The sequence below is a fragment of the Arachis hypogaea genome, chromosome 18 (assembly GCF_003086295.3).
Source record: "Arachis hypogaea cultivar Tifrunner chromosome 18, arahy.Tifrunner.gnm2.J5K5, whole genome shotgun sequence".
In the NCBI taxonomy this organism is placed as follows: Eukaryota; Viridiplantae; Streptophyta; class Magnoliopsida; order Fabales; family Fabaceae; genus Arachis; species Arachis hypogaea.
In genome coordinates, this window is record NC_092053.1 from 39,232,785 (window position 1) to 39,249,424 (window position 16,640).

Here is a 16,640-nt window from a genome sequence, read left to right on the forward strand (position 1 = left end):
ACTCTATTCTTCTTAGTTCTCTTGTTAATTTTACATTTATGTCTATTTTATGTTTATGAATGCCCATGTTGAATTTGTTTACATTTAATAAAATTTAATGTTTGATGTTCTTTTATTGATGATTTGAGTTGTTGATTTACTTTTCTTGCAATTGGTAGATTGGTAGATTTATTATTCTTGCATTTTTACCATGCTTTCTTTTTATGCCTTCCAAGTGTTTGACAAAATTCTTGGTTGGATTTTAGAGTAGAATTTTATGCTCTTGGCTTGGGAAGGTAACTTAGGAACTCTTGAGTTTCTAATGTCCAAGTGATTGACAATTGGGAGCCATTAACGCTAGATCTCACTAATTGATTTGGTGTAGAACTAGGACTTATGGACTTGGATTGACATAGCTCATTTGGCTTTCCTTTTTGATCCTTGCCAATTCTCATGTTGTGGTTAGTGATAAGGATAGAGATCCTTGACCGCCAACCCTTGCCAAGGCCTTTTTAGTTGTTAGTTTATTTTCATTGCTACTTACATTTCATGTCTCTTATCCCAAAAATCCCAAAATATCTCATAGCCAATAATTGAGCACTTCATTGCAATTCCTTGTGAGACGACCCGGAGTTTAAATACTTCGGTTAATTTTCATTTGGGGTTTGTTACATGTGACAACTAATATTTTTTTATGTGAGAATTGTTTGTTGGTGTAGAACTATACTTGCAACGAGAATTCATTCATTTTGTGTGAAATTCTATACCGACACGACAATTTTCACTAATAAAAAATGGCGCCGTTGCCGGGGAGTTGCAATGGTGTTATGTTATTGGCTATTGTATATATGTTAATATGCTTCTTTGCTAGTTTTTGCTTGTTTTAGGAGTTAGTTTTTATTAGTTCTTACTATTTTTGTTTTTATTTTCTCTTGCTATTATGAATTCTCATTCTCACTTTGGCTATGAGTTTGGTTCAAATTATGTTGTAGGAGATAGGAGCTACAATGACAACATGTATCAAGGATGGAACAATCATAGATGGGAGGAGCCTCAAGGGATTGATCAACCTTCTTGGCAACCACAACCTCCGGATTCTTATGGGTATAATCCTAATCTTAATGCATATCAATCTAATGGATGTGGTGACCCTTATTGTGATTGTCAACAACCACCACCACATGCCTATGAACCACCCCCTCAACCTAATTTTGAACCACCTTACTCACAAGCCCCTTTTCACCAAACACCTCCATATGACCCTAATTCTTATCCACCATACCAACCACCTTATGAACCATATGAACCACACATGGAACCACCACCATTCCAAAATAACTACTCTCAAGAACCACCTCAATATACACCACCTACATACCCTTACCAAGATGAACCCACCTCCAATTATGAAACTTTCCTCCCAAACAATGAACCTTTCCTTCCACCATCACCTCCCGATGAAGCCCCCACGCTTGAATCTCATATCCTAAGGCGACACGAGGAGGATGAAAAGAAGTTTGAGGAGCTAGGAGCCAAGATGGCTATCCTAGTGGAAGCCGTTAGCAATATGGCCTCCTCCCAACTAAGCCTAAGCAACCAAGGCACTCCCATTGACGAATGTGGAGAAGCAATTAAGGAGCATAGTGAGGGAGTGAGTTTAGAGCTTCAAGGTGAAGAAGAGGAGTTGAAGCAAGAATTACCACAAGGGGAGGAAGTTAAGACAATTGAGCCGGAAGAAGTGGTTGAAGCCTTTGAAGAAGTTGACCAAGAGATGGATTCAATCATTGAAGAATTCTTATATACAATTGAATCCTCTCCAATTAGGTTTGACATAGAGGGTATGGAAGAAGATACCTCACCTCTCATGCCCTTGGTGAGCAATGAAGAAGAGATTGAATTGGAAGAAAGCCACCAAGAAGAAGAGGTTGAAGTTGAGAAAAGTTGTAAAGAGGTGGAGGTAATCAAGGAAGAGCACAAGGGCGTAGACCTCGCATTGGCTAAGTGTGGGGAGGTCCCCCTTCTAAGTCACCATCATCCAACACAACATTCAAGTGGGTAAAATTCTTATCCATAAGCTTTACTTTCTCACTTGAATATGGTTTGATTGAAAATGATGGTCAACTTAGAGCTCTTTGTGGAGTTAAGAGTAAGAGAGAGTTGTGTAGTGGTTGAAAAAATCACTCTAAGTTCATAATGGATGCATGCTCGAAGTTGAATGGCAATGGTTGGTGTAGAACCAAATCGCATGGATCTAGGAGAATGTTTGGATGCTTAATTGAGAATTCTAAGGTCATGCCACCCAATTGGAATCATGATGATCAGTTTGAAGATAGGTGTCAAAACAAAGTGTGGGATCCCGGATCGCACAAGGAGAATCAAGTTTGGGAGCCCATGGCTTGTGTGGAACTCCATCAAGGCTTGGAGTTATCATCTTTGAAGACTAAAGCTTATTGGAGATTCAAGCATTGGTGGATGTTCAAGGATAGCTTCAAGCACAAGCCACCTTAAGAGGAGCTTTCCATAAGTCCAACTTAAGGACAATAAACAAAAGTGCTAGGTGGGAGACACCCCATCATGGTAAATTCTTTTCATTTTTTCCTTTTGTACATATAGGTAATTAGTTTAATTCCATGTTTTATTTTGTTTGTTGAGTATATTTGGTAGTATAATATGTTAAATAAGGTTTTAGGGTGTTTTGGTAGCTTTTTGGAGGTTTGGAAGGCTTGGTTTGGTGCAAGAACTTGGAAAAATTTTGAAAAACAGAGCACCAACCCGCGCGTGCGCGCACCTGGCGCGTACGCGCGCCTCAAGCATTTTCGACCATTGATAAACCACTATTTTATGGTTTATCTTGTGCTCAATTGAGTGGATTTTATCAATCTTTCATACACTTATTCATACAAATTGCATGTTTTACATTTTCCTTCCTGATTTTGTGCTATGATTGAAAACATGCTTTTTTGGGCTTTAAATTTGCTATGTTTAATCCTCTCTTATCACCATTCAATGCCATGATATGTGTGTTAAGTGATTTTAGAGTTTACAGGGCAGGAATGGCTTGGAGGATGGAAAGGGAGCATGCAAAAATGGAAGGAATACAAGAAATTGAAGGAACTGCAAAGCTGTCAGCCTGACCCTCTCGCACTAAAACGGTCATAACTTGAGCTACAGAGGTCCAAATTATGTGGTTCTAGTTGAGTTGGAAAGCTAACGTACGAGGCTTCAATTTGATATATAATTTACCATAGTGGCTGTACATCTAGGCGATGCGAACGCGTGCTCCACGCGGACGCATTGTAGTGACAAAAATCAGCGTGGCAGATTTCGTCCCCAGTGATTTTTGGGCTGTTTCTGGCCCAGTTTTCGGCCCAGAAAACACAGATTAGAGAATATAAAGCAGAGGAATCCATTCATTCAGAAGAGGACTTGGATATTCACATAATTTTAGGATTTAGATGTAGTTTTAGAGAGAGAGAGGCTCTCTCCTCTCTCTTAGGATTTAGGATTTATGATTTAGATTTTTAGAATTAGGATTCCTTTCAGTTTATGGTTATTTCTTCAATCACAGGTTCAATGTTCCTTTAAATTACTTTCTAGTTTTATTTATTCTATTACTTTAATTGTTATTTATCTTTTCAATCTGGCTTATGAACATTTCCATGTTAGGACTTGAATTTATGTTTAAATGCAATTTGAGGTATTTCAGATTTAAGATTTCTTTCTTTTATTTATGTTACTGCTGCTTTCCTTCTGAAGGCATTTTTATTCGAGTATATTTATTTTCTCCTTTTGGCTTTGGTTAAGTAATTGGTAATACTTGAGTTATCAAACTCAGTTGTTGTTTGAACATTGGAATTTGCTGATTGATTTGAATTCCAATAACTCTAGTCTTTTCTTAGGAATTGACTAGGACCTGAGGAATCAAATTGATTCATCCACTTAACTTACCTTCATAGTTAGAGGTTAATTAAAGTGGGAGCAAAATCCAATTTTTATCACACCTGATAAGGATAACTAGGATAGGACCTCAACTTCTTATACCTTGCCAGAGATTTTATTATTATTAATTTATTTTTCTTGCCATTTAAATTACTTGTTTCTTATTTTCAAAATCCCAAAAACATATCTTTTTACATAACCAACAATAAATCATACCTCCCTGCAATTCTTTGAGAAGACGACCTGAGGTTTAAATACTTCGGTTATAAATTTTATTGGGTTTTGTTACTTGTGACAACCAAACTTTTGTAAGAAAGGAATTCTTGTTGGTCTAGAAGCTATACTTACAACGCGAATTTAATTGTGAAAATTATAGATCGCGCGAGAGTTCTGTTCTTCAACCATCCACACGGACACGCCATGTACGCGTATGCGTGGATGCAAAAATTCCACCCCCAGCCAAAAACCTGAGAGTTAGGCCTGCGCTGTGCAAACATTGGGCCTAAGGCACAAACCAACCCGTGCGTGCACGCGCATGAACGCTGTGCGCGCGCGCGCCAATAGCGTCACCTACCCCCTGGTATAAAAATTAGAGAGTTGTGCCTACTCAGTGCCCGCGACTGACGCGCAGGCGCACTTCACGCGTCTGCGCCGGTTAAAAAAAAGAGTTTTTTTCTCATCTTCCATTTTCTTTTGTCCATTGCATTCGCATACTTTTATTCTTTGCATTTTCATTTTGTTTTTATAGCCTGTTTTTACTTTCTTTTTTGAGCTTCTTATTTGAATAATGGTGTTGAATGCTCTTACTCAATTGTTGAAAATTTCTTGGTTAATCTTGGTGCTTCTTGACTTGTTTGATATTGTTGGGTAATGAAACTTTTAAATCAATGCTAAATCTTGTATGACTCTTATATTCTTTGAGCATTGATATGAACTTGCATGTCTTTCATGACCCACTATTTCTAGTCAAACTCGATGCTTTTGAGTGCTCTTCATTCTTTGACTCTACTCTTGCATCAAGTATTAGTTGATATGTCCTTTTCCTATATTGCTCTCTCACTTACATGTTGTAGCTACCATATAGTGAGAACCTTACTCTTATTTGGCATTAGCCCTCGCCTATGTTCTATTCACTTTGATATCTTTGTTGTAGACTTAATTTTCTTTCTTTTTCTTTCCTTTTAGGTTGGCCACCGAAAGAGGAAAAGGAAAAACTTCTAAATGGGGCAACAAACAAGTCCTTCTGCACAACCTCTTGGAGGAGCTCATCAATTGTGGCAACCCATCCACATTGCTCTTCTTTGCATGCACCGAGGACGGTGCAAATTTCTAAGTGTGGGGAGGTCGTCCGACCGACCTCCATGGGTAACAACTTCCTTTTTCAACACCAATTCTTAATTTTATTTGTTAGTTAGTTGTTGCATTGCATGATAGGTTGCATGATAGTTAGAATTTGTACATATTTCACCATTTCTTTTTATGTTAGGACTACTTGGTTAGGGTGATGATTTCTTTTCCAAGAAACTGTTTTTAGGGCACCCTACAAATTTGAAAATTTTTTTGTGTAAACTTGCTTGAAGAATTTATTTTGGAACATGATTTTTGAGCTAAGGACACAAGCATGTGAGTTTTGAGCCCGATTGTGTGGTTACATTTTATAACCACTTATTTCCATTCTTGTGTGCATTATTCTCTTTCTATGATTGTAATCTTTGATTTGTTTGATTCTTTATGTCCATTATTCCATGTATACATGCATTTATATGATTGAGGCCATCATTTCATTTAGCTCACTTACCCAAATAGCCTACCTTTCATCAACCATTGTTAGCTAAATTTGAGCCTATTGAATCCCTTTTGTTCTTAATTGTAGCACATCACCACCCCTAAGTGAAAAACAATAAATCTCTTTAATTATGTTTAAATCATATGCATTAATACTCTTGTATATGCTTTATTACAAAAAAAAATTACAAAATAAAGAAAAAAATATATAAAAAGAAAAAAAATATAAAAAAAAAGAAAAAAATAGAAAAAGAAATAAAAAGGGAACAAAAATGCCCAAAGTAAAGTTCAATAAAAATCAATGCATATAGAATGTGAATTAAAAAGAATGCATGTGTGTGAAAAAGTGGGAATCATGGGTAGCTAGGCATTGTACTAGAATTGTATAGGTTGTTATATGTGTTTGGTGAGAGCTTAGGTTAATCAAAGATTCAAATTCCAAGCTCACTTGACCATATGCATCCTACCTTGACCCTAGCCCCATTACAACCTATGAATAAGTCCTCATGATGAATGTATGCATGCATTGAATAATTGTTGATTGTTAGATGAAAAATAAATCTTGGAAAGCATGAGTAGAAGAGAATTGAGTGAATCGATCCTATACACTTGAGCGACTAGAGCGGATACACTTCCGGTGAGGGTTCGATTTCCCGACTTTCATGAGCTTTCTTCTTGCAAGTCTATTTGAACTTCATTTTGATATTTGAATTGGTAGAGTTTGTGAGTCGTCATATGACCTTTGCCCTACCTGCATATTGGTGCGCAGAAATCGTGACGGTTCCATTCCTTGGTAATGGCGCTAAAAACTCAATATGCACGTTCATAATCTTAGTTCTTCGTCACAACTTCGCACAACTAACCAGCAAGTGCACTGGGTCATCCAAGTAACAAACCTTACGTGAGTAAGGGTCGATCCCACAGAGATTGTCGGCTTGAAGCAAGCTATGGTCACCTTGTAAATCTCATTCAGGCGGATTCAATTGATTATGGAGATTTAGTAATTAAAAGATAAATAAAATATAAAATAAAGATAGTGATACTTATGTAATTCATTGGTGAGAATTTCAGATAAGCGTATAGAGATGCGTTCGTTCCTCCTGAACCTCTGATTTCCTATTGTCTTCATCCAATCATTCATACTCCTTTCTATGGCAAGCTGTATGTTAGGCATCACCGTTGTCAATGGCTACATCCTGTCCTCTCAGTGAAAATGTTCCAATGCGCTGTCACTGCATGGCTAATCATCTGTCAGTTCTCGATCATACTGGAATAGGATCCATTGATCCTTTTACGTCTGTCACTACGCCTAACACTTGCGAGTTTGAAGCTCATCGCAGCCATCCCTTCCCAGATCCTACTCAGAATACCACAGACAAGGTTTAGACTTTCCGGATCTCAAGAATGGCCGTCCATGGATTCTAACTTATACCACGAAGATTCTGATTAAGGAATCCCAGAGATACTCATTCAATCTAAGGTAGAACGAAAGTGGTTGTCAGGCACGCGTTCATAGGTTGGGAATGATGATGACTGTCACGATTATCACATTCATATTGAAGTGCGAATGAATATCTTAGAATCAGAATAAGATTGAATTGAATAGAAAAATGATAGTACTTTGTATTAATTCACGAGGAACAGCAAAGCTCCACACCTTAATCTATGGTGTGTAGAAACTCTACCGTTGAAAATACATAAGTGATAATGGAGTTCATTGGTTTCGGCCCCATAGGGTAACCGGAGTAACCAAGACTAAAAATGATCCGAAGATGTAAATACAATAGTAAAAAGTCCTATTTATGCTAAACTAGTTACTAGGGTTTACAGAATTGAGTAAATGATGCAGAAATCCACTTCTGGGGCCCACTTAGTGTGTGCTTGGGCTGAGCATTGAGCTTTACACGTGTAGAGGCTTCTCTTGGAGTTGAACGCCAGTTTGTAACCTGTTTCTGGCGTTTAACTCCACTCTGCAACCCGTTTCTGGCGTTTAACTCCAGAATGTAACATGGAACTGGCGTTGAATGCCAGTTTGTATTGTCTAAACTCGAGCAAAGTATAGACTATTATATATTGCTGGAAATCCCTGGATGTCTAATTTTCAACGCAATTAAGAGCGCGCCATTTGGAGTTCTGTAGCTCCAGAAAATCCACTTTGAGTGCAAGGAGGTCAGAATCCAACAGCATCTGCAGTCCTTCTTCAACCTCTGAATCTGATTTTTGCTCAAGTCCCTCAATTTCAACCAGAAAATACCTGAAATCACAGAAAAACATACAAACCCATAGTAAAGTCCAGAAATGTGATTTTTATTTAAAAACTAATAAAAATATACTAAAAACTAACTGAATCATACTGAAAACTATGTAAAATCAATGCCAAAAAGCGTATAAATTATCCGCTCATCACAACACCAAACTTAAATTGTTGCTTGTTCCCAAGCAACTGAAAATAAAATAGGATAAAAAGAATAGAATATACTATAAATTCCAAAATATCAATGAAACTTAGCTCCAATCAGATGAGCGGAAGTTGTAGCTTTTTGCCTCTTGAATAGTTTTGGCATCTCACTTTATCCATTGAAGTTCAGAATGATTGGCATCTATAGGAACTTAGAATTCAGATAGTGTTATTGATTCTCCTAGTTCAGTATGTTGATTCTTGAACACAGCTACTTTATGAGTCTTGGCCGTGGCCCTAAGCACTTTGTTTTCCAGTATTACCGCCGGATACATAAATGCCATAGACACATAACTGGGTGAACCTTTTCAGATTGTGACTCAGCTTTGCTAAAGTCCCCAATTAACGGTGTCCAGGGTTCTTAACCACACTCTGTTTTTGCTTTGGACCTTGACTTTAACCGCTCAGTCTCAAGTTTTCACTTGACACCTTCACGCCACAAGCACATGGTTAGGGACAGCTTGGTTTAGCCGCTTAGGCCAGGATTTTATTCCTTTATGCCCTCCTATCCACTGATGCTCAAAGCCTTGGATCCTTTTTATTACCCTTGCCTTTTGGTTTTAAGGGCTATTGGCTTTTTGCTCTTGCCTTTTGGTTTAAAGAGCTTTTGGCTTTTTCTGCTTGCTTTTTTTTTCTTTTTCTTTCTCTTTTTTTTTCGCCATCTTTTTTTGCAAGCTTTTGTATTCACTACTTTTTCTTGCTTCAAGAATTAATTTTATGATTTTTCAGATTATCAAATAACATGTCTCCTTTTTCATCATTCTTTCAAGAGCCAACATATTTAGCATTTATAAACATCAACTTCAAAAGACATATGCACTGTTCAAGCATTCATTCAGAAAACAAAAAGTATTGTCACCACATCAAAATAATTAAACTAGTTTCAAGGATGAATTCGAAACCATGTACTTCTTGTTCTTTTGTAATTAAAACATTTTTCATTTAAGAGAGGTGATGGATTCATAGGACATTCATAGCTTTAAGACATAGACACTTAAACACTAATGATCATCTAGTAAAGACATAAACATAATTAAACATGAAGCATGGAAACCGAAAACAGAAAATAAATAGACAAGGAGATTAAGGAATGAGTCCACCTTAGTGAGGGTGGCGTCTTCCTCTTCTTGAAGAACCAATGGTGCTTTTGAGCTCCTCTATGTCTCTTCCTTGTCTTTGCTGCTCCTCCCTCATAGCTCTTTGATCTTCTCTAATCTCATGAAGGATGATGGAATGCTCTTGATGCTCCACCCTTAGTTGTCCCATGTTGGAACTTAATTCTCCTAGGGAGGTGTTGATTTGCTCCCAATAGTTTTGTGGAGGAAGGTGCATCCCTTGAGGCATCTCAGGGATTTCATGGTGGGGAATTTTCTCATGCTCTTGTTGAGGTCCATGATCTCTTGTTTTCTCCATCCTTTTCTTAGTGATGGGCTTGTCCTCCCTCTATGTCAATTCCAGCCGAATTGCAGAGGTGGCATATGAGGTAGAGGAAAGGCTAACCTTGCCCAAGTGGAGGACTTGTCAGCCACCTTGTAAAGTTCTTGAGGTATAATCTCATGAACTTTCACCTCCTCTCCAATCATGATACTATGGATCATGATGGCTCGGTCTATAGTAACTTCAGACCGGTTACTAGTAGGAATGATTGAGCATTGAATGAACTCTAACCATCCCCTAGCCACTGGTTTGAGGTCATGCCTTCTTAGTTGAACCGGCTTGCCTCTTAAGTCAATTTTCCATTGAGCTCCTTCTTCACATATGTCTATGAGGACTTGGTCCAACCTTTGATCAAAGTTGACCCTTCTTGTGTAGGGGCGTGCGTTCTCTTCCATCATTGGCAAGTTGAACGCCAGCCTTACATTTTCCGGACTGAAATCTAAGTATTTCCCTCGAACCATAGTAAGTCAATGCTCTGGATTCGGGTTCACACTTTGATCATGGTTCCTAATGATCCATGCGTTTGCATAGAACTCTTGAACCATTAGGATCCCGACTTGTTGAATGGGGTTAGTGAGAACTTCCCAACCCCTTCTTTGGATCTCAAGTCGGATCTCCGGATACTCATTATTTTTGAGCTTGAAAGGAACCTCAGGGATCACTTTCTTCTTGGCCACAACTTCATAGAAGTTGTCTTGATGGACCTTTGAGATGAATCTCTCCATCTCCCATGACTCAGAGGTGGAAGCAATTGCCTTTCTTTTCCTCTTTCTAGAGGTTTCTCTGGCCTTAGGTGCCATATATGGTTATGGAAAAACAAAAAGCTATGCTTTTACCACACCAAACTTAAAATGTTTGCTCGTCCCCGAGCAAAAGAAGAAAAAAAGTAGTAGAAGAAGAAGAAAATGGAGGAGATGGGGGAAGAAGATGTATTCGGCCAAGGAGAAGAAGAGAGGGTTATGTTGTGTGAAAATGAAGAAGGAGTGAGGGTTTTATATAGGAGTGAGGGGGTGTAGGGTTCAGCCATTAGGGTTGGGTTTGGGAGGGAAATTAGTTTGAATTTTGAAGGTAGGTGGATTTTATGGGGAAGAGAGGATGGATGTGAGTGGTGAAGAAGTGATGGGAAAGAGTGATTGAGGTGATTGGTGAAGGGTATTTGGGGAAGAGAGTTAGGAAAAGGTGTGAAGAGGAGAGAAGAAGATGTGGGGATCCTGTGGGGTCCACAGATACTGAGGGGATCCTGTGGGGTCCACAGATCAAGTGGGGTCAAGGACTTAACATTCCTGCTCCAATTAGGCGTGTAAAACGCCCTTGCTGTGCAATCCTGGCGTTTAACGCCAGATTGCTGCTTGTTTCTAGCGTTAAACGCCCATATGTAGCCTGTTTCTGGCGTTTAACGCCATGCAGATGCTTGTTTCTGGCGTTAAACGCCAGCTTGGTGCTTGTTTCTGGCGTTAAACGCCAGACAGATGTTTGTTTCTGGTGTTTAACGCTAGACTGCTCTTCCTCCAGGGTGTGCTATTTTTAATGCTGATTTTCATTCTGTTTTTTATTTTTCAGTAATTTTTATGACTTCACATGATCATCAACCTAAAGAAAACATAAAATAACAATAGAAAATAAATAAATATAATTAGATAACATTAGGTTGCCTCCCAACAAGCACTTCTTTAATGTCAATAGCTTGACAGTGAGTTCTCATGGAGCCTCACAGATGTGCAGAGCATTGTTGGGACCTCCTAACACCAAACTTAGAGTTTGAATGTGGGGGTTCAACACCAAACTTAGAGTTTGGTTGTGGCCTCCCAACACCAAACTTAGAGTTTGACTGTGGGGGCTTTGGTTGACTCTGCAGTGAGAGAAGCTTTTCATGCTTCCTTTCCATGGTTACAGAAGGAGATCCTTGAGTTTCAAACACAAGGTTGTCCTCATTCAGTTGAAGGACCAACTCTCCTCTGTCCACATCAATCACAGCTCTTGCTGTGGCTAGGAAGGGTCTTCCAAGGATGATGGATTCATCCTCTTCCCTCCTAGTGTCTAGGATTATGAAATCAGCAGGGATGTAAAGGCCTTCAACCTTTACTAACACGTCCTCTACTTGTCTATAAGCCTGTTTTCTTGAGTTGTCTGCCATCTCTAATGAGATTCTGGCAGCTTGCACCTCAAAGATCCCAAGTTTTTCCATTACAGAGAGTGGCATTAAGTTTATTCCTGACCCCAGGTCACACAGAGCCTTCTCAAAGGTCATGGTGCCTATGGTACAGGGTATTAAGAATTTGCCAGGATCCTGTTTCTTTTGAGGTAATTTCTGCCTATCCAATGCATTCAGTTCATTGGTGAGCAAGGGAGGTTCGTTTTTCCAAGTCTCATTACCAAATAATTTGGCATTCAATTTCATGATTGCACCAAGGTACTTAGCAACTTGCTCTTCAGTAATGTCTTCATCCTCTTCAGAGAAAGAATACTCATCAGGGCTCATGAAGGGCAGAAGGAGGTTCAATGAAATCTCTATGGTCTCTAGATGAGCCTCAGATTCCTTTGGTTCCTCAAAGGGGAACTCCTTATTGGTCACTGGACATCCTAGGATGTCTTCCTCACTAGGATTCACGTTCTCCTCCTCCTCTTTGGGTTCGGCCACACCATGTAAGGCTATGGCCTTGCACTCTCTTTTTGGATTTTCTTCTGTATTGCTTGGGAGAGTACTTGGAGGGATTTCAGTGACTCTTTTACTCAGCTGGCCCACTTGTGCCTCCAAATTCCTAATTGAGGACCTTGTTTCATTCATGAAACTCACAGTGGCCTTAGATAGATCAGAGACTATATTTGCTAAGCTAGATGGATTCTGCTCAGAATTCTCTGTCTGTTGTTGAGTGGATGATGGAAAAGGTTTGCTATTGCTAAACCTGTTTCTTCCACCATTATTAAAGCCTTGTTGAGACTTTTGTTGATCCTTCCATGAGAAATTTGGATGATTTCTCCATGAGGAATTATAGGTGTTTCCATAGGGTTCACCCATGTAATTCACCTCTGCTATTGCAGGATTCTCAGGATCATAAGCTTCTTCTTCAGAAGATGCCTCTTTAGTACTGTTGGATGATTCCTTCAATCCATTCAGACTCTGAGAGATCCTATTGACTTGCTGAGTCAATATTTTATTCTGAGCCAATATGGCATTCAGAGTATCAATTTCAAGAACTCCCTTCCTCATAGGCGTCTCATTACTCACAGGATTCCTGTCAGAAGTGTACATGAACTGGCTATTTGCAACCATGTCAATGAGTTCCTGAGCTTCTGCAGGCGTTTTCTTTAGGTGAATGGATCCACCTGCAGAATGGTCCAATGACATCTTAGATAATTCAGACAGACCATCATAGAATATATCCAGGATGGTCCATTCTGAAAGCATGTCAGAAGGACACTTTTTGGTCAGTTCCTTGTATCTCTCCCAAGCTTCATAGAGGGATTCACCTTCTTTCTGTTTGAAGGTTTGAACATCCACTCTAAGCTTACTAAGCTTTTGAGGAGGAAAGAACTTGGCTAAGAAAGCCGTGACCAGCTTATCCCAAGAGTTCAGGCTATCCTTAGGTTGAGAGTCCAACCATATTCTAGCTCTGTCTCTTACAGCAAACGGGAAAAGCATAAGCCTGTAGACCTCGGGATTAACCCCATTGGTCTTAACAGTATCACAGATTTGCAAGAATTCAGTTAAGAACTGAAAAGGATCTTCTGATGGAAGTCCATGAAACTTGCAATTCTGTTGCATCAGAGAAACTAATTGAGGTTTCAGCTCAAAATTGTTTGCTCCAATGGCAGGGATTGAGATGCTTCTTCCATGTAAATTGGAATTTGGTGCAGTAAAGTCACCAAGCATCTTCCTTGCATTGTTATTATTTTCGACCATGTCTCCTTCTTTTTCGAAAATTTCTGTCAGATTTTCTCCAGAGAGTTGTGCTTTAGCTTCCCTTAGCTTCCTTTTCAGAGTTCTTTCAGGTTCAGGATCAGCTTCAACAAGAATGTTCTTGTCATTGTTCCTGCTCATATGAAAAAGAAGAGAACAGAAAATATGGAATCCTCTATGTCACAGTATAGAGATTCCTTTATGTGAGTAGAAGAAGATATGAATAGAAGAAGGAGAATCCAAACACAAGGGTGAGGAGTAGGTTCGAATTCTTAGTTGAAGAGGAGTGTTAGTAAATAAATAAATAAATAGAAGGAGGTGAGGGAGAAGAATTTTCGAAAATTAGATAAAATAAAAGTATTTTTGTTTTTAAATTAAAAATTAAAAATTAAAATTAAAAATTCGAAAATTAAGCAAGGAAAATTAAATCAAATTGAATTAAATTTAAAACAATTAGTTAATTCAAAAAGGAATTTTGAAAAAGGTGAAGATGATTTTCGAAAATTAGAGATAGAATTAGTTAGGTAGTTTTGAAAAAGATATGATTGAAACAAAAGGATAGGATTAATTAAAAAAAAAATTTGAAAATTAATTTTGAAAAGATAAGAAGTTAGAAAAGATTTTGAAATTGATTTTGAAAAGATGTGATTGAAACTTATTTTGAAAAAGATTTGAAAAAGAAATTTAAAAAGATTTAATTTTGAAATTAAAGTTGATTACTTGACTAACAAGAAACTAAAAAGATATGAGTCTAGAGTTTAAAGATTGAACCTTTCTTATTAGGCAAGTAACAAACTTAAAAATTTTGAATCAATCACATTAATTGTTAGCATTAATTTCGAAAATATGAAATAAAAATAAGAAAAAGATTTTGAAAATAATTTTGAAAGGTTCGAAATTATGAAAGAAAAAAAATTGAAAAAGATTTGATTTTTGAAAAAGATTTGAAAAAGATAAAATTTTTAAATTGAAAATTTGATTTGACTCATAAGAAACAACTAGATTTTAAAAATTTTTGAAAAAGTCAACTCAAATTTTCGAATTTGATGAGAAGAAAAAGGGAAAGATATTTTTTTGATTTTTGGATTTTTAATGATGAAAGAGAAAAACATCAAAAAGACTCAAAACATGAAAATTATGAATCAAAACAAGAAAAATATGCAAGAACACTTTGAATGCAAAGATGAACACCAAGAATACTTTGAATGTCAAGATGAACACCAAGAACTTATTTTTGAAAAAGTTTTAAGAAAAGAAAAACATGCAAGATATCAAACTTAGAAATTTTCAATAATTAGACTCTAACAAATTAAAATTGCATATGGAAAACAAGAAAAGATGCAAAACAAGAAAACATGAAGATCAAATAAGAGGATTCATCAAGAACAACTTGAAGATCATGAAGAATGCATGATGAATTTTCAAAAAATTAAAGGAAAATTAAAACACATGCAATTGACGCCAAACTTAAAAACTGATATAAGACTCAAACAAGAAACATAAAATATTTTTGGTTTTATGATTTTATTAAAAAAAATTTTGGATTTTTCGAAAATTATTTAGAAAAAGCAAAATAAGGATTTCAAAATTTTTAATAGGAATTCTAGGAATCTTGCAGTGTTAGTCTAAAGCTCCAGTCCAGGAATTAGACATGGCTTACTAGCCAGCCAAGCTTTTAGTGAAAGCTCTGGTCCAAAACACTAGACATGGCCAATGGCCAGCCAAGCTTCAGCATACAAATCAAGCATACAACAGCTGATACTTCATCCAACTTCATATGCTGATAAATGGAAGCCTCGGTCCAAATGAATTAGACATGGCTTTACAGCCAGCCAGGCTTCAACGTGCTTCATGAAACTCTAGAATTCTTTCTTAAAAATTCTGAATAAAAATATATTTTTGAAAATAATTTTTTTTTTGAAAATAAGAATAATAAAAACAAAAAGGTTAAAATTAAAATAAAATTACCTAATTTAAGCAACTAGATGAACTGTCAGTTGTCCAAACTCGAACAATCCCCGGCAACGGCGCCAAAAACTTGGTGCGCAGAAATCGTGACGGTTCCATTCCTTGGTAACGGCGCTAAAAACTCAATACGCACGTTCATAATCTTAGTTCTTTGTCACAACTTCGCACAACTAACCAGCAAGTGCACTGGGTCGTCCAAGTAACAAACCTTACGTGAGTAAGGATCGATCCCATGGAGATTGTCGGCTTGAAGCAAGCTATGGTCACCTTGTAAATCTCAGTCAGGCGGATTCAATTGATTATGGAGATTTAGTAATTAAAAGATAAATAAAATATAAAATAAAGATAGTGATACTTATGTAATTCATTGGTGAGAATTTCAGATAAGCGTATAGAGATGCGTTCGTTCCTCCTGAACCTCTGCTTTTCTATTGTCTTCATCCAATCATTCATACTCCTTTCTATGGAAAGTTGTATGTTAGGCATCACCGTTGTCAATGGCTACATCCTGTCCTCTCAGTGAAAATGGTCCAATGCGCTGTCACTGCATGGCTAATCATCTGTCGGTTCTCGATTATACTGGAATAGGATCCATTGATCCTTTTGCGTCTGTCACTACGCCCAGCACTCGCGAGTTTGAAGCTCGTCGCATCCATCCCTTCCCAGATCCTAATCGGAATACCACAGACAAAGTTTAGACTTTTCGGATCTTAAGAATGGTCGTCCATGGATTCTAACTTATACCACGAAGATTCTGATTAAGGAATCTCAAAGATACTCATTCAATCTAAGGTAGAACGGAAGTGGTTGTCAGGCACGTGTTCATAGGTTGGGAATGATGATGACTGTCACGATCATCACATTCATATTGAAGTACGAATGAATATCTTAGAATTGGAATAAGATTGAATTGAATAGAAAAACGATAGTACTTTGTATTAATTCATTAGGAACAGCAGAGCTCCACACCTTAATCTATGGTGTGTAGAAACTCTACCGTTGAAAATACATAAGTGATAATGGAGTTCATTGGTTTTGGCCCCAGTGGGGAACCGGAGTAACCAAGACTAAAAATGATCCGAAGATGTAAATATAATAGTAAAAAGTCCTATTTATGCTAAACTAGTTACTAGGGTTTACAGAATTGAGTAAATGATGCAGAAATTCACTTTCTGG

The 16,640-nt window shown here is 37.6% G+C and overlaps 1 non-coding gene across 1 annotated transcript; it reads left to right on the forward strand.

The window, feature by feature from the left end:
* The first annotated feature begins 12,998 nt into the window (after positions 1–12,998).
* On the forward strand, positions 12,999–13,106 carry LOC112774515 (small nucleolar RNA R71). The gene has a single exon (XR_003189002.1). It is a non-coding gene; the product is annotated as a small nucleolar RNA R71 (small nucleolar RNA).
* The last annotated feature ends 3,534 nt before the right edge of the window (positions 13,107–16,640 follow it).